The sequence below is a fragment of the Bos indicus x Bos taurus genome, chromosome 5 (genome assembly GCF_003369695.1).
Source record: "Bos indicus x Bos taurus breed Angus x Brahman F1 hybrid chromosome 5, Bos_hybrid_MaternalHap_v2.0, whole genome shotgun sequence".
Classification (NCBI taxonomy): Eukaryota; Metazoa; Chordata; class Mammalia; order Artiodactyla; family Bovidae; genus Bos; species Bos indicus x Bos taurus.
Window position 1 is genome coordinate 57578581 of NC_040080.1, and position 10199 is coordinate 57588779.

The 10199-nt window shown below is 38.9% G+C and overlaps 2 non-coding genes across 2 annotated transcripts; both read right to left on the reverse strand.

Moving 5' to 3' along the window:
- Nucleotides 1-8369: 8369 nt before the first annotated feature.
- TRNAW-CCA lies at nt 8370-8441 on the reverse strand. The gene has a single exon. It is a non-coding gene; the product is annotated as a tRNA-Trp (tRNA).
- A 627-nt stretch (nt 8442-9068) lies between these two features.
- TRNAD-GUC lies at nt 9069-9140 on the reverse strand. The gene has a single exon. It is a non-coding gene; the product is annotated as a tRNA-Asp (tRNA).
- Nucleotides 9141-10199: the final 1059 nt, after the last annotated feature.

Consider the following 10199-nt stretch of genomic DNA (forward strand, 5'->3'; position numbering starts at 1 on the left):
GTTAAAACCTGGTGGAGTCTCAGAAATTTGTTAAGATAAAAATGTCTTCTTGAAAACAAATACCATTAATAACAAATACATGTATACCTTACCAATTTATATATGTTTCAAGAAAAGAAAGGTGACCTTAGAATTAGGTTGTCTTAATCATTTCCCAAATTCTGACCTCCAGACTATGCTTTATAAGCGCCTTTAAAAAGAAAGTTTATCTGATTTCTGCATGGTTCTTTTAAATTTAAAGAACCTTCACCAAAAATGTTTCCTATGAATCAAGCCATTTTATTTTGTTGAAATGGAGACATTATTTCTAACCTAGAGACAATTTTACTAATTATTAAAATTTACATATATTTGAGCAATATTAAGATCAGGAATGCAAATTCAAAATTGTGCTTTAATTAGCAAGTTGTTTCGAAGATTTTTAGGTCCCAGTGTAAAAGTTACCGCAAGCCCTACCACCATGGTCATCGCCGAGTACAGAAACCAGTGTTTTATCTTCAGAGGGTAAACTGAGCTGACAGGCAAACGATCATGATTTTGCAGTGACTGGTAACCCTACAAACGTAGTCAGCGAGTGTGGGATGACCACAGTCTGCGGTGTGCCCTCCCACAGTTATTTCTTTTCGTAGAGTCTTAACGTTAAAATGTGCAGAGCAAAAGTCCTGAGCATAATCTCTGCAAGGCCACAATTAATGAGTTTATTCTACCCTACTTAAATTAGCAAATTATCTTGTTAAGTCTTTACCTTACTAGTTGAAGGGTTTGGCTCTTGCCCTGACTGTACTTACAGTTTTTCAAAGGTAGGTTTTGCTGCTCTGAAAGGGTCAGAGTTACCAGGGCTAGATTTGATCTGAGGAGGTTAGATTATAGAAAGGTCTCCAGGCTCTGGTAGCTAGTGGATCCTGAAGTGTTTTCTCAAAGGAGGCGGCATCACTGACACATGAAAATAAAAACCTACTTAAATTGTATGCAAATACAATGATGGAATCACAGAGCCATATGGGAGAGCTATCAGGATGCTACGCTGCTTTTTTTCCATAGGGCCTTCATACTAGAAAATTTCCAGGCAGTTTAATCCTACCTTTTCCCACAAGCCAAAAAAGAAAAAAAATTACCTGTTGAACCTGAAAGTTGGCTTATTTAATTTTTTGATTACTATACAATATTATTAATTTCAAGTATACAACATATGATTCTATATTTTTATACATTATGAAATTATCACTGTACAAAGTTGGTAAAATATTTTTTACTATTAACTTACGTGCACATTACATGCCCCATGATTTATCTCATAGTTGGGAGTTTGTACCTCTTAATTGCCTTCCCCTCTGGCAACCACCAGTTCTCTGTATCTGAGAGTCTGTTTCTGTTTTGTTTATTCCTTTGTTTTGTTTTTCAGATTCCACATAAAGTGAAATATATGGTATTTGTTTTTGTCTAACATTTCACTTGGCATAATACCTCCCAGGTCCGTCCATGTTGCTATAAATGTCAAGATTTCATTCTTTTTTATGGTTAAGTATTCCTGTGAGAGAGAGTGTGTGTGTTTGTGTGTGAATTTGTGTCTATTTCAATTTATATCACATTTTCTTTATCCATTCATCTCTGGATGGACACTTGGTTTGCTTACATATCTTCAGTGTTGTGAATGATGCTGCAATAAACATAGGGGTGCATTTTTTTTTCCATTATTTTTAGGTAGTGGAATTGCTAGATCATATGGTAGTTCTATTTTTAATTTTTTTGTGGAACCTGCATACTGTTTCCGTGGTGGCTGCATCTATTTACATTCCTATCAATAGTGAACGAGGATTCCCTTTAATCACGTCCTCACCAATACTTTTCTTTTTGATAACAGCCATTTTGATCAGAGAAGGCAATGGCACCCCACTCCAGTACTCTTCCTTGGAAAATCCCATGGATGGAGGAGCCTGGTAGGCTGCAGTCCATGGGGTCGCTAAGAGTCAGACACTGAGCGACTTCACTTTCACTTTTTCACTTTCATGCATTGGAGAAGGAAATGGCAACCCACTCCAGTGTTCTTGCCTGGAGAATCCCAGGGGCAGGAGAGCCTGGTGGGCTGATGTCTATGGGGTCACACAGAGTCGGACATGACGAAAGTGACTTAGCAGCATTTTGATAGGTGTGAGGTGTTATCTCACTGTGGTTTTGATTTGTATTTCTCTAATGATTAGTGATGCGTATGTGCTCAGTTGCAGCCGACTCTTTTGTGACCCCATGGACTGTAGCCCACCAGGCTCCTCTGTCCATGGAATTTTCCAGGTAAGAGTACTGGAGTGGGTTCCCATTTCCTAGTGCAGGGTATTTTCCCGACTCAGGGACCGAACCTGCATCTCTTTCGGCTCCTGCATTGGCAGGAGGATGCTTTGCCACTGAGCCACCTGAGAAGCCCCAGTGATTAGATGATACTGAACACTTTGTCATGTGTATGTTGGCCATCTATATGTCTTCTGAAAGTTCTTTAAAAAAAAAAAAAAAAAAAAAAAAACCATTTTAATTGGAGGCTAATTACTTGACAATAGTATAGTGGTTTTTGCCAAACATTGACATGAATCAGCCACAGGTGCACATGTGTTCTCCATCCAGAACCCCCTTTCCACCTCCCTCCATCCCATCCCCCAGGGTCATCCCGTCATACCAGCCCTGAGCACCCTGTCTCATGCAGCAAACCTGAAAGCTCTTTTAAATAGACAATACTTTACCCTATATTGTGTTAGTCACTCAGTTGTGTCTGACTCCTTGCAACCCCATGAACTGTGGACCACCAGGCTCCTCTGGCCATGAAATTCTCCAGGCAAGAATACTGGAGTGGGTTGCCGTTTCCTTCTCCATCTATAACCTATAAGCCAACATTAAAGATAATTCAGAAAGAACTGCATTCTAGGTGCCTGAAATCAATGTTCTCTGAGCGAAACATAATTTTCATTCCCTTTCATTAATTATCTCTCCTTTTCTTATCACTGGGTACTATCAACAGGAGGTTATTTGCAGATTCTACATTTCTCAGGAAATATGGTTGATGTCATAAGGTGTCAGACTGCCTTTCTACATCATCCCCAAAGCCGTGAGTTATCAAATTCAGACTTGGAATTAGCCTAGATGCATCCAGGTATATCCCCAGCACTACTGTTTTTAGTGATTAAGGTAATTTTGCTTTTAACTGCTGTAGAGCTCTGAAGTAGGGTGCTATCAATAGGTTATTTATTTTTCTCATGCTCTGTGTACCTTAAGGGCAAGAGGTTGGGCTACAGAGTTTGGCCCCTTTGTTCCTAATTACTTGTTACAAACTATTTCTCTTTCCTCCTTCCAAAACATTTGAAGTTCATATCATCTGATCCCTTTATCATCTTTACAGCTAAAATTTATCAACCCCTTGGGCACTCTCCCTCAGAAATTAGACCATTGCTTCTTGCTCTAGGTTTTGTCTGCATTCTGTGAATTCAACATGACCCATGTAACACCAACACTGAGCCTCTTAGGTCTTTGACCTCTTCATCTCCAATGACTTGTTCCTCTACTCCATCTCATCCATCCACTCCAGTGGTACGACTCTGAACCCTGTCATCAGTAGCTCAGTAAATCTCAATTTCAAGTATCCCAATGGTCAATAAGTAGCCTCTTTTTACTCAGCTCATTTGTCATATTCTCGCTGACCTCCAATTCATTAATCCAATACGTTAAAAAAAAGTCTATTTTTCCTGCTTCTGCCATCATTTAATCATTCCAACTCAACTGATTTAGATTCCCTGATCAATCCTTACAATCACTCTTTTGCAAACATTTTCAACTCTTTCACTCCAGTGTCTCTTTCTTGCTTGGAGGAACTTGGAGCTTTGCTTGGACTGAACCTTGTTGGAACAAACTTTCTCATTGCTTGCACCCAAGATTGCTGGCAAAAAAAAAAAAAAAAAATCATACCCCAGCTGGTTTTAATTCATGACCTCAGACCTCACAGGAGCACTTGACACTCTCTGGATTAACCATTCATACTTTCACCTCTCTCCTCAAATTATTCACATCCCTTCCTCCAACCTGTCCCCATTTTCAGCTAGCTGATGATCTTGCCTCATAATTGAGAACATAAAAACCATCTGTGGGGAATGCCTCAACTTCAGACAGTCAAGTCTGCACACATTTTTTCTTGCATCTTTCTTGTTTAAATTGAAGTGGTGTCCTATCAGAGTGAATTCTACCGGTTGTACTCTGGGTCTCAGCCTTCTGTCCTCAAGGACTTGATGCTTTCAGTCATCTCCTGTGAAATTTCTGAATTTAAAAAAGAGACTCGATTTTTTGTGTTACATTCATCCAATGTAAAAAAAAATGTAAATTATCTTTTATGTCAAAACAGGTAGTAGGTTTAAAAAAAAAATTTTTTTTTTAATGTTACAGCTCTAATAACCCAAAGCTTTGGGAAACAATGGAAAGATATTTCTATGTGAACCCACAGACTTAAAATAATGCAATTACTTTGTCAGAAAACTCTTTAACAATTTTTTTTTCTAAAACAATTGGAAACACTTCATTTCCCTTTCTGGAGTTCTTAATGTTATTAACATATAGGTGACTTTTTTATTTTTCATTATTCTGTTTTGTATAGGACTTGGTTGTGAATTTAAGGATGTCACCTGAAACAGAGCAGATGATGAAATACATGACGTTTATCTAAGAATATGAGAGAATGTTTACAACACGAAAAGAAAAAGAGACCATATTAGAGTAAGATCTCAGTTTTATGAGGAACTGAGATGTGTATGGATATGTGTATATTTAAATGGACTAAATGAGTATAGACCAGAATGTTCATAGTAGTTTCTTCTAGGAGATGGGAACAGATGATTTTTCTTATGTTTTTCTCTATTTCTACAGTGAACACATATGATTTCATAATAACTACTTTTCTATTTTGTAATCATAACTACTTATGATTTATAAGCATAACTACTTTGAATTAGTATGAGAAATTGGAAAATCACTTGTCTTATCAGAATTCACAACCTGTTTTTTAGTTTTCATTTCCAAAGGCTCCATTTTATCAGTTCCTCCAAGTACATCAGTCCTAAGTAACTGATTAAAAATAATTCAAAAGTGAAAGCTATCTTATTAAATGGGTGAAACAAATGTTCAGAGCATTCTGTACTAGGGGATAAATCCATTTGTAAGAATACATGATAGACTGGAAAGTTGTTAGTGAAATAGAACAAAATCACAGAGCCATTAAGTGTCAGAATTTGAGAATTCAAATATCAATTTGTGTATTCCAGATCCTTTTTCCTTACATCATTCCTATATAATGATTGTAGAAGTTTAAATGACATGTTGGATTTTGGGTTATTTCACAGTGACATCAAGTCAGTAAAATGGGCCATTGTGAAAGAGTACACATGTTCAGCCTTGGGAAAGAAGCTAAAAACTGTAAAGTGACCATTTTAGAGTTATAGAACTATTACTAATGATATAAATATTAATGAAGGGGTTGCCAAAGAGTCAGACATGACTTAGCAACTAAACAACGATATATATTAACTTTACAACATCGAAGACACTTTTATGTATTTTACTAAAAAAATTTTTTTTTGTTTTTGACTGTGCTGGTTTTTGTTGTTGGGCTACTCTGTAGTTGCAGTGCACAGGCTTTTCATTGTGGTGGCTTCTTTGTTGCAGAGCACGGGTTCTAGGGTGTGTGGGCATCAGCATCTGTGGCACTTGGCCTCAGTAGGTGTGGTTTCCTGGCTCTAGGGCAAAAAGGCTCAGTAGTTGTGGCCCCAGGCTTAGTTGCTCCTTGGCAGGTAGGATATTCCTGGATGAGGGATCAAACCTACATCTCCTGCATTGATGGGCAGGTTCTTTACCACTGAGCCACCAAGGAAGCCCTGTGTATTTTATCTTATGTGACTCTCTTAACAACTCTGTGAGGTAAGTGGGGCCTCCAGTCCAGCTTTGCTCTTTAGGCCCGTGATTCTTTTATTTTAGCTTGCATCAGAATCACCTGGAAGGCCTGGTTAAAACTCAGGTTGGTAGGCCCACCCACAGAGTTTTCTGAGTCTGTGAGTCTGGAGTGGGGCCTGAAATTTTACGTTTTTAACTTGTTTCCAGGATGCTGGTCCAGCAACAGCAGTTCTAGGCTATTTTTCACGTTCTTTGTAAAGCCACAGCTGACCTTGTCACATTTTTAAATAATGGCTCTTCATTGCTTGCAGAATAAAATCTAAATTAGTTAGAATGGCACAAAAGGTCCTGGGTGAGCTGACTCCTGTTTACCTTTACAGCTTTACTTCTCTCTTCCTCTCCAGCAATAATGAATAACTATTAATAGCAGTTCTCCAAAGAAGTTGTATTAGTTTGCTGGGACTGCCAAATAAAATGATTTACAAGGTAATACAAACTGCTCTGTCTGCCTCACAAGAGTATGATTTTGTACAAATGAGATACGTCCCAGCTAAGATTAAGTGTCTTGAAATGGCAACCCACTCCAGTATTCTTGCCTGGAGAATCCCATGGACGGGGTCGCAAAGAGTTGGACACGACTGAGCGACTTCACTATGCTGCATATGCAAAGTTGCCAGGGGCGAAAATGACCATTACTTCCATTATGGGCTGAATTGTGTTCCCTGATTTCATTCATATATTGAAGCCCTAATCCCTTGGTACTTCAAAATGTGGCTGTATTTCCAAGGTAAGGCCTTTTAAGAGGTGATTCAGTTAAATGAAGCCACGAATGGGCCCTAATTTGATCTGATTGGTGTCCTGAAAGAGGAAACTTGGACACATACAGAGATACTAGGGATGTATGCGTACGCAGGAAAGACCATGTGAAGACATAGCAAGAAAGTGGTCATCTGTGAGTGAAGGACAGGCTTCAGAAGAAACTAGCTGTACTGTCACTTTGATCTTGGACTTCCAGCCTTCAGAACTGTCAGAAAATAAATTTCTGTCGTTTAAAAGCTACCCAGTCTGCGGTATTTTGCTGTGGCAGCCCTAGGAAGCTAATACATATAAACCTCAGCTTTTATAGTTGGAAGATGTCAGATCCCAGGGTATTAAGTGATAGTGCTTGACTCATAGAAGGCATTCACATATATCCACTGGATGGAATGCCTTAAAGTCACATAGAAGCTTTCATTATTTTTCAAGATCTTCCTTTATGAAGACTTTCTGAACTACCTAATGTCCATATTTTAGCACCCTCACACCACTCTGTTTTTGCCACTCACGCTAATATATTATGGTGTTTGGTTACTTAAGGTATCTTTTTTTCTGCTGCTCAAAAAATCACTTTTACTGGCTGTAATCTTTTCCTCAATGTTCATTGCAGTATCAGTGGTCCATAAATTTCTGTTGAAATGTATGATCTAATCTCAATCCAACCAAAAAAGAAAGCAAAGACTACACAAAAACATGATGTCCAATGCTAGAATAGGCTGAAATGTAAGAAATTCGTATTTGCCATATTCAAAATACTGAGCAAGAAAACTCAAGGGCTTGCGTGGAATATACCCAATAAAAAACCCCCCAAACGAATAATTTCTCATAGTCTTGCCATTTACTTTTTGTACAACAGATATTTGACACATGCCTCTAAGGCACTATTCAGTACCAAGAGTCCTGGAACTTACAAAGGTGAATGAGTAAGCTTTGCTTCCTGCTATGAGACTAATAGTTGAAAGTGGTACCTAATTTATTACTACTTGCATTAGTTGATGAAAAGATAAAAGATGCATTGGTATCACTTAGGGCCAACGGCTTCTAGGCAGTTTTTTCAATAGTTTGTTTCAACCTTTAATATAAGATAGTGAAGACTGGGATCTGAAGTCATTCACCAGGTTCAGGGTCTTGGGTTAGTCATTATGTAGTGTGCCACAGTTTCACCTGCAAGACTGGACAGCGTGCACATGTTGATGTAAACTATTACACAGAGTTAGAAATTGTACCTTGTTGGACTTGCTTTCCAAAGGGAAACAGGTCTAAAATTGTTTTTGGAAAAACAGCTCGTACGGTTTATGTATTATTGTACGTTCCCTGTTACGGACCACCATCAGCTAATATGCTCACTAATGCACAACAGTAACAACCACATCACTATGCATTATGAATGTTCAATGACAGAGAATTCACAAGGCTCAACAGTGAAAAAAAAAAGACCAAAACCACCACCTTTAAGGTGATCCTTGTCTTTTGGCAGACTAAGGTAATCTTTGTCTTCTTGCAGACTAAGGATTACTGGGATAACATTTGGACAAGAAAGATGTAATCCTGCAATGAAAGGTATTTCCAGAAAATGGCGGGAACACATCTAGCCTGAATACATCTAGTTCATAGAAACCAGAAGGCCTAAAAGTAAAAGGCCATGACCCCGACGTGATTCGAACACGCAGCCTTCTGATCTGGAGTCAGACGCGCTACCGTTGCGCCACGAGGTCCTGCTGGGCTGTAGTTCGCGCAGTTTCTTAGGACTCCGGTAAAATGGCGTCTCTTCCGGGAGCGCCTCGCCTTTCCTTCCATTCTTTCCTTGCTTCTCCATCGGAGACTGATTCCTTTAGCTGCAAGATTTTCCTCATAGCTAGCCCTCTACCTAGGCTAGGATGGGATTAACAGACGCGGGAGAATGGAGTTTCTCATTTAGTCGAGTCTCCGGGGTCAAAGGAAACTGGTCCTTCCCCTTTTTCTGTAAGCGGTTTCCGTTCCAACCCGCCTGGTTAAGGGCGGAGCCTCGGCCCTCTCTCCCTACCGTCTCCTGTTTCCGTAGGCCGAGTTCGTGACCTCCATTTGGAATTTGGCGGGGCGCTACTGCGCAGGCGTTTGCCACCCAGCGATAGCTTGTTGCTGGAAGCGAGCAGCGGGCGTTCTCCGAACATTTACTTAATCCTTCTGAAAACAGTATAAAGCGTTTACCTTCAGTGTTGGCTTTTACTTCACGGTGAGCTTAAAAGTTATCATTTTGAAAAGACGCACTTACAGAAAATAACAGCATGTTGTATTTGTTAGCTGCATCGGCCAGTTGAAATATGGGAAATATTTGTGATGGTTAGTAAAAAAGAAGTACCAACCTCCCCGTCGGGGAATTGAACCCCGGTCTCCCGCGTGACAGGCGGGGATACTAACCACTATACTAACGAGGAGCTGCTTCTCAAGTACCTCACAAGAGTTCCTTAAGTAATATTTCTCTCTCTTCTGCCACCACCTGCAAATGTGAAAACCCCCAACAGTCGCTCTATTGCTGCTCACATCTGTTCTAGGCGCCTTGGACTCTTTTCTCAGAAGAGTAAATGATTGAGAATAAATGAAACAAAACGAGCCTCAAGTTTTAATGATGGTGAATTGCTGAACATAGTTTGCTGGAATTTTTCATGCTTTCCAGATGATTTAGGTTTCTGGTGGGAGGTTTTTGTTTTGATAATTTAGTTTTTTAGTCACCAAGAATACGTGAGTTGAAGCAGCGTTTGTTTTTTTTTTTTTAATTTTAACTTTATTGGCGTATAGTTGATTTATAATGTTTTAGGAAGCAGAGCTTTACTTCCACAAATTTATATTTTCTTTTTTTAGTCGAAGTTCAAGAATATCATATGGTTGCCAGATGTCCTGGGCAGTCAGAGTTGTTCTATGGTCCAGTGTCTCTTCAAACAGTTTGTAAGCTTTTGAGACACAAAAGGACTCACGTAGGCCAAAGGAAATTGCATTCGCTGATTTTTCTTGTATTTAGGTCTTTTTCCTGAGGCATCTACAATTTAATCGGAAATGACAAATACTTACATGGTTAAATAATAATACATTTAAATAATTCAAAACCAAGGATGTGCCATTGATTAAACATAGGGTTGGGAAAGAACACTAACATTAATTTGTATTATCCTGAGCCTTTTCTTAAACAGGACCAACCCCGTTCTTAGGAGAATCAAGAGGGCTTCACCTACAAACTTCCGATGGTAACTCTAAATAAGCGAATATATAGTTACAAACTGACATGATTTAAAGTTTTTATTTTAGAACTTTAATTTACGTCTCTTAAGACACATTCCTTGTACTGTGAATTAGTATATTTTTACAGAGCACAAGTTGCATGGTGTTTTCCATCTGATGAAAGTGATTTTGGATTTAAACACATTAAAAAAAAATGACAATTTCTGAAACCTGTTTTGGCACCTTTTTCTTTCTTTCACTCTTAAATACACCCAGAGCTT